Genomic DNA, 16482 nt, shown 5'->3' with positions numbered 1-16482 from the left:
CTTCTTTGACACTCAAACTCTCTTCTTTTTCAGTGTTGTTCACTTAGTATTATAATGGGTGTACACCTTTTAGACATTTGAACTTCATTGTGAGCAATTAATAATATTCTGTCGATCTTTTATGCTTCCAAACCATATACACAGTCTCTATTTGCATAAACCTCAATACCTACTTCCTCAATACCTTCATATGTTTTGATTGATTACCATAATCTATTGGCAAATTCACTTGTTATTTCTTTCCTATTCACTTTCAATTTTACTTGTTATTATATTAACTTCTGTCCTGGCAATGGTTAAAATAAATGCAGCGGGACCCTCCTGTCCCTCAACAGAATTCATTTGGCCCATAATAACTTTAAGGTATGCTTCCCTGTGGGATTCAAAAATACACAAAGCGGTGCTCCCTGAGCTTTTCAATCCCACAGAAAAAGACCCCTCTTTCATTTAAACATCTGCGCAAATAGTTGCTAATAGTACAAACAGTGCATTCACTGGCCAACAAAATATATTTACATTGTCTCTTTCTCTGTATCCATTCTTTGCATATTTCCCTGTAGAAACTCCATAAATTGTGCACATAACCTGGCCAGGAGACCCTGTGGTCGGACGAGAAGTCTGGTTTCTCATGACTCCCCAATAATCAAATTTAATTGACCATTTACAATTCTCCTGATACAATAATCAAATTTAATTGATCATGTACAATTCTTTTGGTATGTTATTGATAAAGCAAATATTTAGTCAATGATCTGTCCTTCTGAGAAAACAAATGATGTACCACAACCCAGGTACGGTCTAAGCATACAAACACTCCCCTTCATCACCAAAACACCAGAGCTTTTAACGGGACTCTCACCTTAGTCCTTAACAAAACATTACAACTCTAATACTTTAAAATGGATGCAGGAATAGAGCTTAATAAACTCACTTGAAACTGGAGGTTTACTCGTCACTCAGAGGATACGCCTTTCCAGACCGAGCTCTCGACACATCACTCAAACAATTTAGACAGGCTTTTGCAAAAAGGTGCCCTTACCGTGACTCTTATGAGCGCTCAAGTTTGAGTGATGGAGGAGTGGCCTGTCCAGGTGCTCTGCATCCGAGATGTTGGGAACCAGCCTCTGCTACCAAAACTGTGAAAGCTGTAAAAATGTTACAACAAACATTCAGTTATCAAATTAGTTTATTCTGGTGCACACAGGAGAAAGCTTCTATAAAAAAAACTCTCTAACAGGTAATATGGTATAAGATACATGTATACCCTAAAAACTAAAGCATACGCCCCTTTATGAGGTGGCTTGTGCGTCATAAAAATAACGTAATTGTATAATAAAGAAACAAAATTAATATATGTAAATCAGCAAAAATCATTATACCAGCTTTAGTAACCTTTCCTCTACATTACTATTGATACTTTGTTTCATGGTTATGTAGCCATGTTTAAAAATGGTATACAGTTCTCTCATGCTGGCAGTAAACCTGGTAAGTATACAGGATTGCCAGCATCAATCATGGAGGTTTGCCCTCACACCCTGGTGAGGTGTCATATGTACACCAGGGGAGTGGTAACATACTCTGTGTCCACTGTTAGTGACACAAGAGGTGTGGCTATTCCCTAAGTTATATAAGACACAGCACTGCCCAAAGTTAGTGGTTCAATGTGTGTCAACTAGGAGTTCAAGGTTAATCAGAGTATGTTTCAGTTCTGGAGGTCTGCAGCAAGCAAGGCTGTCAGATATTTATAGAGAGTATCTACACTGTGTTCAGGGACCTGACACAGGTGGGGATCTCCCTGAGGGGAGAGGTGGCCCAACACCATTAGGAGGGAAGACCTTCTAAAGGGATGTGCGGTGCAAGAATGAGCGGCTAAGCTGACCGCTGCGAGGGGCAGTCTGCCTGAACCATGCCAATAAAGATTCCCTTATTCATCAAAACCCTCATGTGTGAGTGTGGAGTTACTCAGCAGAGGAAGGCACCAAGAAGGAGTTCCTCATCAGATCCATCTCCCTGCGGACGCAGAGATCCTGATGAGGTGGAGGCGCTGCACTGGATATAGGTAGGACTCAAAGCACACTACCTCAGCTGCCTGTCTTGCTGATATCCCCACTACCATCATGCGGGAGACTCAGGAGTCCTGTAGCCAACAGGTGCACCACCAGACACAACCATGTAATGGGGACCGGTTAGACCACAGGGGCCAATCTGAGATTGGGTGGGTCAAGGAGGGTCCAGAAACACTGTTACAATGTGAGAAACTGTGTGTAACGGGTATTCCCTCTAGTCTGACCCACCCAATCTCATATTGGCCCGTGTGGTCTAACCAGCCCCCATTACATGGTCGTGTCTGGTGGTGCACCTATAGGCAACAGGACTCCTGAGTCTCCTGCATGATGGTATTCGGGGATTGTCAATCCAGACAGGTAGCTGAGGTAGTGTGTGCGAGTCCTACCTATATCACGTGCAGCGCCCCCACCTCATCAGGGTCTCCGCAGTGAGATGGTCCTGATGAAGAACTCCTTCTCGATGGTGCCGTCCACTGGAGAGTAACTTCCCACTCACACAGTGGGGGTATCTTTGAACAAGGCATCTTTATTGATCTTGTAGGGGCAAGCTGCCCTTCACAGCCAGCTGTCTCAGCCGCACATATTGATTTGCTGTCCCTTTGATAGGTACGCCCTCCCAATGGAGTGGAATCCCCTCTCCCCGTAGGGAGATCACCCCTGCGCCAGGTCCCTGGACACAGTGTGGCTCTTATAAAGGCTGATGTAGAAATGGACCACTAGTTACTGCACTAGTGGATCCTTCTTTCCCAACCCACTCCAACTGCTCAGCAACCCTCATCAACAACTTAACTTTGGGCAGTGCTGTGCCTTATATACTTCAGGAACTGTCACAGCTCTGATGTCACTAACTGTGGACTCAGAGCATGTAGCCATTCCCACCCATACATAGGGCACCCCACCAGGGTGTAAGGGCAAACCTCCATGATTACTGCTGGCATCCCTGTAACTTACCAGGTTTACTGCCAGCAGGGGAGACAACTGCAAACCATTTTACATGCATGTCTACATGTGCTTATCTCAGACTCCAACTAATTCTACCAAGGTCTCTCATTCTTGTCTGAACCTTTCCTCTACCTCCCATTACTCCCACATACTCCTTTCCCATCACCCCATCGTTTGCAGCTGGTAAAAGATACAAAGACTCGGCTGAGAGCTCAAACAACATCTCTGTTTCTCACGTTCAAACACACAAGCTTGCTTTACATCCCAGAAATCAGCACATTACAACATGGAAGACAGACACAGCTTATAACAAACTGAAAGACAAACAAAACTTATAGCAAACAAGACAAAATGGCTGACAAGAATAGTCTGCAAAAATGGCTGCTTAGATCTTACTGCTGTTTACGTCAGACCCCCCTAATGTCCAATTTTCTCAACATTCTCAATACCAAGCCCACCCGCTGCCCAGGCTCCACAGAGTCTGGGTTCTGGCAAATGGTTGCCGGATAGCCCTGTGTTAGCCCAGGATGTGGGTACTCAAGCAGAACTGCAGTACCCCTCCTGTTCTAACACCTTGGCATCCCTGAGGCTTTCAAGTACGGGCTCCGCACAGACACAGAGGCACCAAGCTTGGTTGCCATCTGGGCTGGCCGGAATCCACGACTTAGAAAATCCCTCAGTTCAAATACAGGTTATCAATATATATATACACATTAAACTGTAACTATTTAATAAAATATATTGTGTCCTGTTTTCTGTGTGCTAAATGTGATGAGTTCCTATTCTGGTGTCAGGGATAGAGTGAGTGTATATATTCCCTACATTCACTAGCCTCATTCTTGTCACACATGAGAAAATACTTTAAACACTTTTTGACACGGTAAAACCTGCTCAGCTTTATAACCTAGCTGGAGCAGCCCCTGAACCCCTACACTAGGTTCAATGTACCTGGGTATGTATCTGGGAATCTCTACTATATCGGGGAACCCCTGCTACACTAGGGATTCCGTGAATAGCTGCAGATATAGTTTAACCCCTTCATACCCTGGTCTGGATGATGCTGCAGCAGGGATCCTGGCGGTGAACTGTAATAACGCTTCCAGAGTCAGAGTTTGGTGGAGTAATGTGCTTGGCTGTATCCGAGACTCTCACTCGATCCCCGTATACAACTTTTGGGGTATCTCATAACTTTGGAACCCCGATACATAGCCACATTCTGTAAAGAGTTTTTCCGTCAACCCCACCCTGAAACTTGCAGCCTAGAAATCTCCCGATCCCAGCACCCCAGTCAAGGCAAAAATCACAAATCTATGTTGTTGCAAAATTAGTATACAGTTACAGTAATACATTCTCGACCTCTGGGTCGCAGAGCTGACACTCTAAGACCCTAACACACGGGTCAGCGTTAACAAAGTGGGCTTGACCTTTATTGATGAGCCTGGTTAACCCCTTTACCATCAGACGTTTTTGGAATTTGCCTCCCAGTGGGCGTGAGGCGGGGTGCTCTGCTATTTGTCCCCCACCATGAATACTTTTACCTTCACCTCCCTGATTGAGTACATTTTATTTTCAGAGTTCATGCAGCAACAACCCAATAGCGTGATTAAATCTCACCCACTCCTTTGGGTGCCAACCTGTTGGGTAGATTTAAGGACACTCCACAAAGTAAGGCACAAGTTCCTAATTACAATATCTTGATTTATGAATCCATACCGAGTTCAAACCCAAACAAGAATGTAGTCAGAAAGCCGCTATAGTTGTTGGGCAGGGAAAGCATGATCATATGATGTATCGCGATAAAGTTGAGGTGTATATCCAAACCTGCAGGTCGAGGACTTTTTGTAAAAATGAATTCTGATGACACGTTGATTCTTCCTGACAAATCAGAATTCCTTTGCCAAGATATCACTATTCTTTTTTAAAAGGAAATAAACATCCCACTTGTGAACACATTCACGTCTCAGACAGGTCTGAAACCCTGCTTTTCCCTATTATCTCTTATAATACAGTGCTTCCACTGCAGCCAGGAATTCTGGGAAATGACATGCCAATGAGCACACAGTGTCACCTTTTGCTTCTTGTCCATTTTAACATGGATCCCTATAACCAGTGGTCGACAAATCACCAAAAAATCTACTCGCCGAACAAAAATATCTACTCTCCACCTAGAACCACACGTGTGCTGCTTGGGCCAATAGAAGCTCGCCACGATGTTAAATCCACTTGCCTGGGGCGTGCAGATGTATAGGTTTGTCGAACACTGCCTATAAGCATACGCAAAACACAGCTTTTTCAGCACAGGCTGGGGTAAAGAAGTGCATAGCCAGTAAAGCTTCTCACAGACAGTTTTTTCAACCTTTTGGGGCTCATTTGCATGTCATTACCCAGAATCCCTGGCTACAGTGGAAGAAAATTAAAAATCAAAAAAAGAGAAAAAGTATTACTGACAGTGCACACATTGATGTACTATTTATTGAACACAAAAATCATCATAGAACAAAATACAAAAATATCCATATATGGCAAGGTGGTCAATACCAAAATCCAACCCCATTTACAAACAATAGCCACGAGGTATTGGCTTATAACATGGTACTGTACTATCAGGTCTGCAGACTCTGCAGTGCAGTTTATACCTTATGGGTAATATCCCAATATAAAGTGCTAGAGGGAAAATAAAGGGCTGTAGCAGAAAGTCAGAGGATAATATTACACAATCGGATATACATAACTAGTAGTTTGCAAACACGTTCGCTTTAGTCCCTGAACAATGACCTTAAAGCTAAAGCTTGCTCAATGAGCCTAAATACCAGCACTAAATCCCATCATATAATTGAGAGCACGGGACAAAGGTTGTGCAAAAAGGAAAGCTCCCAGACCTGTAATATGGCAGTATGCAGACACAAAAAAAACCCAGATAGTCATATATTTAGTTCTCACTAGCTGATATACCCGGGATGTAAATGCGTAATAGGTAGTATTAGTTATAAATAGGGGAACAATAGGATGACTATTTGTTGTAAAGGTTGGATAATAATGTTGTAAAGAAACCTGGAAGAAAATGTAATACGATGTTGTTTAAAAATGGTTTATTGTAAACACACCATAGTACAATGTATATTTTGATGACATAAGTGATGTAAAAATGTGAGTTGTGTGTCCCGCTAGGGTGTGAGCGGGTGTGAGGCGGCGGGTGGGTGTACAGTACGGGTGACGGGTGGGTAGTGAGTGCTGGCTTTGCGTGGGGGTCCCGCTAGGGTGTGAGCGGGTGTGAGGCGGCGGGTGTCTGGTGAGTGCGGGCGGCGGCTGGTCAGTGATGTCTGTGTGTAGGTTTGTGAGTGCGGTGGGTGGGTGTGAGGCGGGAGGCGCCGGGTAGGTGGTGAGTCGGTGCGGCGGCTGGTCAGTGATGTCGGTGCGTAGGGACGGGAGGCGGCAGGTGTGTGTTGAGTGTGTCGGGTGGGTGAGAGGTGGCGGGTGTCTTTTGAGTGCGAGCGGCGGCTGTGGGGCGCAGGGGTGTGAGGCGGCGGGTGGGTGAAAGGCAGAGGAGGCGAGAGTGCGGGAGGCGGGTGGGTGAAAGGCAGAGGTGGGAGTGCGGCGGGTGGGTGAAAGGCAGAGGCGGGTGGGCGGGTGGTGGGTGAAAGGCAGAAGCGGGAGGGCGGGCAGCGGGTGAAAGGCAGAGGCGGAAGGTCGGGCGGTGGGTGGGTGAAAGGCAGGGGCAGGAGGGCGGGTGATTAAAAGGCAGGGGCGGGAGGGCGGGCAGCAGGTGGGTGAAAGGCAGGGGCGGGTAGCTGGTGGGTGAAAGACAGAGGAGGGAGGCGGTGGGAGTGCGGGCGGCGGGTGGGTGAAAGGCAGGGGAGGGCGGGCGGCGGATGGGTGAAAGGCAGAGACGGGAGGGCGGGCGTCGGGTGAGGGGCAGGCGGGCGGCGGGTGGGTGAAAGGCAGGGGTGGGAGGGTGAAAGGCAGGGGGGGTAAGGCGGGGGGACGGTAAGGCGGGAGGGGGGGCAGGGGTGGGGGGAGGCAGGGGCGGGGAAGGCAGGGGCAGGGGGAGGGGAAGGCAGGGGCGGGGTGGGGTGTCACTGTGTGTGTCAGTGTGTCTGTCACTGTGTCAGTGTGTCTGTCACTGTGTGTGTCAGTGTGTCTGTCACTGTGTGTGTCGGGCAGCAAAAACGGAGCTGGGGGGCAAAAACGGAGCTGGGAGGGGCAAAAACGGAGCTGGGGGGCAAAAACGGAGCTGGGGGGCAAAGACGGAGCTGGGGGGCAAAAACGGAGCTGGGGGGCAAAAACGGAGCTGGGGGAAAACGGAGTTGTGGGGGGCAAAAACGGAGCTGGGGGGGAAACAGAGCTGGGGGGCAAAAACGGAGCTGTGGGGGGGCAAAAACGGAGCTCTGGTGGGGCAAAAACAGAGCTCTGGGGAGGGGCAAAAACAGAGCTCTGGGGGGGGGCAAAAACAGAGCTCTAGGTGGGGGCAAAAACAGAGCTCTGGGGGGCGCAAAAACAGAGCTCTTGGGGGGAACAAACGGAGCTGAGGGGGGCAAAAAGGGGTCTGGAGGGGGCAAAAACTCACACATCTCAGTTAAGCCCCCCCCCCCCCCCAGCATCAACAGCCGCCACCACCAGGGAGCATTTTCTCACCTCAGGCAGCAGCAGCAGCGTGCCTGGGGGTTGGGGAGCCCTGGGTTAGAGCGCACCGGCCAATGAGAGCCGTGGGAGGGCCGGCGGACCGACGGACCAATCAAATTGTCTACAGCAACTCACAAACAACACTTTGAGTTTTATATATATGTAACGGATTTTCTGAACAGGCCTGACCCCCCCAATCTCATATTGGCCCCTGTGGTCTAACCAGTCCCCATTACGGTGTAGTGTCTGGTGGTGCACCTGTTGGCAACAGGACTCCTGAGTCTCCCGCATGATGGTGTGTGGGGATTTGCCAACCCAGACAGGCAGCTGAGGTAGTGTGCTTGAGTCCTACCTAGATCCAGTGCAGCGCCTCCACCTCATCAGGATCCCAGCGTGAGCTTGTGGATGGTCCTGGTGAGGAACTCCTCTGTGGTGCAGCCCCCTGTGTAATCACTCCACACTTACACACGAGGGTTTCTTTTATCAGAGTCATCTTTATTGGTACGGTGGGCCAGCTGCCCTCCACAACGGGGTGTATTTAGCCCTCCATTGTTCACCGTACTTCCCTTTGAAAGGTATTGTCTTCCTTGATTAGGGATTCCCTATTCCCACAGGGATATCTATTCTGTGCCAGGTCCCTGGTCACAGTCTCCTTATTCAGCTACTATAACATAACCACTTCGCAAACTACTCCTTCTCCTCCTAATCACTTGGCAACTCCTAACTTTTGATCAGTGCTGTGCCTTATGTATCCTCTGGGGGCTGACACAATTCTGACATCACCAACCAGGGAGTCAGAGCCTGTGACCACTCCCATCCATACATAGGGCACCTCACCAGGGTGTGAGGGCAAACCTCCATGATTACTGCTGGCATGCCCATAACTTACCAGGCCTTACTGTCAGCAGGAGAGATGACTGCAACCATTTTACAGCATGGTTACATATATATATAAACTTTAGTAAGGCAGATTTTAATAAACTGAGGTCTAATCTAGTAGTAATACATTGGGATGCTGTTTTTGCAGGAAAAATGTAGAAGATAAATGGGCAGTCTTTAAAACATTGTTAGAAAAGCACACTTATCAGTGTATACCCTTGGGTAATAAGTATAAAAGAAATAAGTCAAAACCAATGTGGCTAAATAAACAGGTAGGGGAGGAAATGGACAACACACAGAGAAAAGAGACCTAGTTTGGGCACTCTAATACATCAAATGGGTGAGGTATGGAGGATTTAAAACAACTTTAATAAACCACTAAATAAAATATTGGGGATAAAAACGAGTATTAAATGCTGTGATCCTAAGGTCTGAACCTGTGATAACAAGTTCTGGATCGGTAATGCGGATGGCAGAAACACAAAAAAGAAGTGTCCTGCAATCAGAAAGGTGAGTAAAATACAAACACCTGTGTGAATAACCAGAGGTGTAGGACTCAACTGTTTAGGTAGGTCTCAGTGCACATAATCTGAATACATAATATATGGAAAAAAAAAAATATATATATATATATAGTAACCACACAGAAGGACCCTAGCTTGGTCTGCCGATAGCCAAGAAAAGTGATGTAGCACTGCGACTCCACAGTAACTAAAAATGTTACTAGATTTAGGGTCAATGGTTGTGAGGTGTAAATGATGTGTCAGGGTAATGTAGTCAGACCCAGGTACCTAAAACGATAGTATGTCTAAGGTATATTCAAAACTGGGTATGTAGGGGTTAATGTATTCCCCAGCCAAAAGTGTTAGGCAAGTAAGGCACTGATACATACATAAGCTGCACTAATAACACACAACAGGCACAGCTCAATGTGTGGTAGGCCTGTGACCCTCACATCTAAAGTATACCTTTGAACTTGATACAATGTATAGCATGGTTCATAGGGGTAACCAGGGTAACCGGCACTGACCCAACACCTGCTCTGTTAGTCAGAGCTGATCAATAAAGGGTCAGTGCTAGTGAGAGGGTAGGTAGATATAAGATTGTAAGTAGAGTGCACTAATGTGCATCTATCTTGTGAGTGTAGACAGATAGAGTAACAACCTACTGGTTAGAGGGCTCCCTTGGACAATCCATTATAGGAGCCGCTGCATAAGAAAACACGCTGCAAATGCTGGGAGGCAATGCTACCAGCTGACTCACGTGTAGGTGTCTGAGTCATGCGCGTGCCCCTTAGTGCCGACGCGCGCGTTTCGCGTGACAGCGCTTCCTCAAGGCAGGTAGGAGGGGGAGGGACCCACCGGTTCAGTGAGTACCTTTATACCCCTAGCATTCAAGAGATTCCCGTCCCATTAGCTCAGTTCCGCCCCCTGTGGGTGACGTCAGAGAATCCCTGACTGCACGGCTGATTGACGATCGGGGGGGTGTATCCCTCACAGATTGTGAATGACAGTGCCTGCAGTATCAGTAGAGATGCCAGAGTGAAGGCTGATGCTATAATAGTTTATGTTTGTGCAGGCATTGGGGACCTATTTCATGTCCCTATTGGAGTGTAGGAGAGTAATGGTAGATAGCAATATTGTAGTGTTAACAATTAATAGGTGTAAGTATATATCCACCCTTGGTATGATCAATGATTAATAATAATAATAGTAGTAGTAATAGTAGTAGTTGTAGTAATGACAGTGATCCTTGGGTACTAACCTAATCCAGAGACTGGGCTAGCAGGGAGTGTAGACTAACTCACAGAGGATGGTGAATAAACATGTTCTTATTTGTTCAGAAATACCAGAGAAGGTAGTGGGATGTCAGATAAAAGGTGAGAACATAAACCCCTCGTTCAGTCCTCTAGGTGGCAGTGTCCCCAGGGTATATATCCACCTTGCTTCTTTTTTCAAAAGGTCTGTGTCCCAATTTCCTTTCCTAATACCAGGTGAGTATTTGTCAATGCCAACAAATGTAATGGAGTCAGTGTTCCCATTCTGGCATATGTTCACATGCCTAGATACAGGGGTGTCAGTTTTATTCCTGATGGTGCCCAGGTGTTCAAGAATCCTTTGTTTGAATTCCCTCCTGGTTTTCCCCACATACTTCTTGCCACATGCAAAGATCCCCAGATAGATGACCCCTACGCTAACACAGTTGATAAACTTGCGTATATCATATGTTTTCGTATCATCATGGTTAGAGAATGACTTGGTCACCATAATGTTTTTACAGGCTTTGCATCTTTGACACGTATAGGTACCAAGTTGTTTTGGTGTGAGCCAGGTACTCACCTGGGGATCGGTGTAAAGGCTATGTACTAGGGAGTCCTGAAGGTTCCTTGCCCTGCGGCTCACCATCGATGGATAGCTGCACACTGCCCCTTGAATGTCTGGGTCTGATGTCAATATATGCCAGTGACGTTGGAATATACTCCTGGCCTGGTGCTATTGGCTGTTATACCCACCAATAAAGCGTATAATTTTCTTCTCTGTCTGTGGTGTCTTTTGTTTCAAGAGGTCAGCCTGAGGTGTAAATTTGTCTCTCTTGTATGCCCTCCTGACCACCTTTTTACTGTACCCACGGTCAATAAATCTGTTTGTCATCAGTATTGCCTGTTTTTCAAATTCTCCACTGTCACTGCAGTTACGTTTTAACCACAGGAATTGGCCTACTGGTATGCCTTTCACTAGTGCCCTAGGATGGTGGCTCCCTGCATCGTATCAAAATTATAAGGAATGTAACAAAAATTGCAAAAGGGCAATCAAATTAGCAAAAATGGATAATGAAAAAAGGATTGCAATAGAAAGTAAGGTCAACCCTAAAAAGTTCTTTAAGTACCTTAATAACAAAAAAATGAGAAAAGAAAATATAGGTCCCTTTCAGTGTGAGATGGGTCAGCAGATTATTGGAGATATGGAAAAAGCTGAAGTATTAAACAAATTCTTTGCCTCTGTGTTTACCAGGGAAGAATCAAGTTCAATAGTAGTGCCGCAGGAGGAAGCCACAGCCTCCATATTAATGAACAATTGGTTAACTGAGGAAGAAGTTCATAAGCGACTTGAAAAAATAAATAGGCACCTGGCCCCGATGGCATACATCCAAGAGTTCTCAAGGAGTTAAGCTCAGTAATAGCCAAACCATTATATTTAATATTCAAGGACTCCATTTCCACAGGCTCAGTACCACAAGATTGGCGTAAAGCAGATGTGGTGCCTATATTTAAAAAGGGAGCTAGATCACAACCGGGAAATTACAGACCTGTAAGCCTGACTTCAATAGTAGGGAAAAAAACTTGAAGGTTTAATACGGGCTAATATTCAGGAATACCTAATGGAAAACAAAATTATTAGTAATAGTCAGCATGGATTTATGAAGGATAGATCTTGCCAAACTAACCTTATTTGTTTCTTTGAGGAGGTAAGTAGGATTTTAGACCAGGGTAATGCAGTTGATGTGGTCTACTTAGATTTTGCAAAGGCTTTTGATACTGTTTCACACAAGAGGTTGGTGTACAAAATAAAGAAAATTGGACTCAGGAATAATGTACAGTATGCACCTGGGTTGAGAACTGGTTAAAGGACAGACAACAGAGGGTTGTCATAAATGGAACTTTTTCAGGTTGGGCTAAAGTCGTGAGTGGAGTACCTCAGGGATCGGTACTGGGACCCCTGCTTTTTAACTTCTTTATTAATGACCTTGAGGTTGGGATCGAGAGCAAAGTTTCCATCTTTGGTGATACTAAATTGTGTAAGGTAATAGAATCGGAGCAGGATGTAATTTCTCTTCAGAAGGACTTGGAGAGACTGGAAACGTGGGCAGGTAAATGGCAAATGAGGTTTAATACAGATAAATGTAAGGTTATGCATTTGGGATGCAAGAATAAAAAGGCGACTTACAAATTAAATGGAGATATATTGGGGGAATCCTTGATGGAGAAGGATTTAGGAGTGCTTGTAGACTGCAGGCTTAGCAATAGTGCCCAATGTCATGCAGTAGCTGCAAAGGCAAACAAGATCTTATCTTGCATCAAACGGGCAATGGATGGAAGGGAAGTAAACATAATTATGCCCCTTTACAAAGCACTAGTAAGACCACACCTTGAATATGGAGTACAATTTTGGGCACCAATCCTAAGAAAAGACATTATGGAACTAGAGAGAGTGCAGAGAAGAGCCAACAAATTAATAAAGGGGATGGACAATCTAACTTATGAGGAGAGGCTAGCTAAATTAGATTTATTTACATTAGAAAAGAGGCATCTAAGAGGGGATATGATAACTATATACAAATATATTCGGGGACAATACAAGGAGCTTTCAAAAGAACTATTCATCCCACGGGCAGTACTAAGGACTCGGGGCCATCCCTTAAGGTTGGAGGAAAGGAAATTTCACCAGCAACAAAGGAAAGGGTTCTTTACAGTAAGGGCAGTCAAAATGTGGAATTCATTACCCATGGAGACTGTGATGGCAGATACAATAGATTTGTTCAAAAAAAGGTTGGACATCTTTTTAGATGGGAAAGGTATACAGGGATATACCAAATAAGTAAACATGGGAAGGATGTTGATCCAGGGATTAATCCGATTGCCAATTCTTGGAGTCAGGAAGGAATTTATTTTTCCCCTTAATGGGGTTTTGTGTTTGCCTTCCTCTGGATCAATAAGTAAGTATAGATATAGGATAAAGTATCTGTTGTCTAAATTTAGCATAGGTTGAACTTGATGGACCTATGTCTTTTTTCAACCTCATCTACTATGTAACTATATATATATATATATAGATAAAGCCAATACAGGCATACCCCGCATTAACGTACGCAATGGGACCGGAGCATGTATGTAAAGCGAAAATGTACTTAAAGTGAAGCACTACCTTTTCCCACTTATGGATGCATGTACTGTACTGCAATCGTTATATACGTGCATAACTGATGTAAATAACGCATTTGTAACAGGCTCTATAGTCCCCCCACTTGCGCACAGCTTCGGTACAGGTAGGGAGCCGGTATTGCTGTTCAGGACGTGCTGACAGGCGCATGCGTGAGCTGCCGTTTGCCTATTGGGCGATATGTACTTACTCGCGAGTGTACTTAAAGTGAGTGTACTTAAAGCGGGGTATGCCTGTACTCAACGTGGAAATTCAAAGTGGAGGTCTCCAAGTGCATGAAGGGACCCGAATTACTCTGCGCTAGTCCAAAGGCACGCTCCGTGAGTCCACCGCCACAATAGGCGCAATTGGCACTTATCTCTGTCCCGTTCAGAGAATTGAAAAACATGTTCAGTGATGTTAACGAACGGCTGAAACAGCTGATAACGTACGTATAACGCACATATAACGTAAGTATAACGTACTTGCGTACTGTACCTCTTGCAGGGTATGGACTGGGGTAGACTGGATGTACTTTATTGTAAGGGTCGCCGCATCCCTTACCTTCGGGGGTGCCTCTCTCTCCCCACGCTCCTCGCATGCCGGTGCTTCCCGTCACTGCCGCCTCCCGATCGGTGGTGACTCACGCTCCAGCCGCAGGTTGCGTGCGCCGCCGAGGTCGACCGCCACGCACGCCAGTGCTTCCTGGCAGCCGCCCCAGTGCTGGGCTTCCTTCGCGGGAGCGCGCGCGAACGCATATATATAGCTGCACTGTCTAATCACTGGGAATCCTCTGCACCTACCCTGCACCCAGCCTCCTCCTATCAGCGGTCCACTTACCTTAGACCTCACCCCCTTTCTTCCCATTGGCTCTTCACTGGTATTTAGTTCAATCAGCCCTAGGCTGATTGCTGAGCATAGTTAGTTTCTCGTTGTGCTTGCTACAAGCCACTTCGTTGCCTTGTCTTGTCTCCTTGTACCTAGAACCCTGCATTGTATCCGGACTCCTTACCTCTGGAACCCTTGGACTCGGCTCTTCCATCGGACTTCTACTCTCTCCTGCCCACGACCCTGGCTTCCGACTCTGACTACTCTCGACTTCTCCAAACCCTGATACGGCAAGTACCTGCTACGATCCTACCCTCTCCTGCCCGGACCCGGCCTGCCACGACCCCGAGCTGCGCAAGCCGGACCCGGCTTCGCGGCCTAGGTCAGTGTTTTCATATCCCCACCTCAGCCTCGCGGTCCGGTCCTGGGTTGTGGTGAGCACCCGTGACATTTATACAGCCCTTATAGGAGAAGCCTACATTTAGAAAGTAATTACAAAATACTGTTAAACACAATTTAAAAACAACATTTATTTACAAACTTCAGAAAAAGGCAGTAAAGGCAAAACCTTCATGTTAGAGCAGTGTTTTTGAACCAGGGTTCCTAGGAGCCCTTGGGTTCCCTGGGCATCCCTGGAATTTTCTGGTCATTTGAAAATGGTATCAAATATAGAAGAATTTACAATGCATCTGATCTCAGACGCGCTATTAGAGAGGGTTGGGGTTCCTTACAATGCATCTGATCTCAGATGCGCTATTAGAGAGGGTTGGGGTTCCTTACAATGCATCTGATCTCAGACGCGCTATTAGAGAGGGTTGGGGTTCCTTACAATGCATCTGATCACAGAGTTGCTATTAGAGAGGGTTGGGGTTCCATACAATGCATCTAATCTCAGACGCGCTATTAGAGAGGGTTGGGGTTCCTTACAATGCATCTGATCACAGAGTTGCTATTAGAGAGGGTTGGGGTTCCATACAATGCATCTAATCTCAGACGCGCTATTAGAGAGGGTTGGGGTTCCTTACAATGGATCTGATCTCAGACGCGCTATTAGAGAGGGTGGTGGGTTCCTCAGAATTTCACTTAGGGTTCCTTAACAAAAAAAAAGTTTGGAAACCACTGATTTAGACCCACAGGTGTCTAGGTTTCCAACCTGTAAATCTATTTGGCTTCACATTTTAGCAGGGCATTGTCAAGATCACCCTGTCTAATACCCAAAGTAATTTTCTGATCTTCGACTGGTCATGATTGGTCCGTCCCCAAGAAATGGAAAAAGGTCACGGTCCTAATACAATAATGGCCAATGTTTTTGTAGAATATCTCTAAAATGATACCACTGTAAATTATACGTCCCTATAAAGCAGGCCTGTACAACTCCAGTCCTCGAGGGCCGCAAACAGGCCAGGTTCTCAGGATATCCCTACTTTAGCACTGGCTCAATTAGTGGCTCAGTCATACTTAGTTTTGCAAGCCTGCTATAAATTGGGATTCAAAAATGTTAGCAACCGGTTCTCTCTCACTTTTCCACCCTTTCCTAGTGAAAAATCACCATCATCAGCTTCTCCCCCTCATCATCATCATCAGATCTCCCCTAGTACCTCATCATCCTCCCCAATCCCCCTCATCTCCCCCAGATGTCTCCCTCACATCTCCCCCAGTCCCCATCACATCTCCCCCTCACCTGTCCAGGCGATGGGTAGCGTCTCCAAGCATCGCTGTCGCCGGCACTATAAGCGCAGCCTAAGGCTATGTCCATACTCTGTGCACGCGGTACAAACAAAATGCAGGGGATCTATGGGGCCGGCCATAGTGCACGCGAGCGAGGAAGCACAACGGAGCGGCAGATTTTTCAGCCGACTACATTTTGCTATTTGGTCGCGTCCCGCCCGTCTCCGCCACGCCTCCCTGTCGCGCACGTTATAAAAATCCTACAGGCCATGGATCGCTCCAGCTACAGGTACGTGACACTATGCACTCCATCGCGTGCCTACTATATCCGAGGTCCAAGGCTCCCGATAAAATACTAATGAGCCTCCTTTTAAATGTTACAGTGGGATCCCAGATTAAAACTCTAGAATGAATCGTTATCACCCAATAGCTTCAGATTCTCTTTTAAATATTGTCCCAATATTGTCGCCCTTATCGGACAGCTTACTGACAATATTGGGCATTTGTTTCAGATCTTGAAAGCCATTGTTTCTTTTCTGCTCAAGTTATTTGAATATGTCGAG

The 16482-nt window shown here is 46.1% G+C and overlaps 1 protein-coding gene across 2 annotated transcripts in view; it reads right to left on the bottom strand.

The window, feature by feature from the left end:
- CBX7 (chromobox 7) overlaps positions 1-16482 on the bottom strand; it is a 67370-nt gene that overhangs the window by 7540 nt on the left and 43348 nt on the right. The window contains exon 7 of one of the 2 annotated variants that reach the window (XR_012788512.1): positions 1040-1145. The exons of the other annotated variant lie outside the window; for it this stretch is intronic. The gene's annotated coding sequence lies outside the window, so the exon portion shown is untranslated. The remainder of the gene's footprint in view (positions 1-1039; positions 1146-16482) is intronic. 2 annotated transcript variants of the gene reach the window in all.

Source organism: Ascaphus truei, chromosome 17 (genome assembly GCF_040206685.1).
Source record: "Ascaphus truei isolate aAscTru1 chromosome 17, aAscTru1.hap1, whole genome shotgun sequence".
NCBI lineage: Eukaryota > Metazoa > Chordata > Amphibia > Anura > Ascaphidae > Ascaphus > Ascaphus truei.
This window is presented reverse-complemented; position numbering and strand designations above follow the sequence as displayed.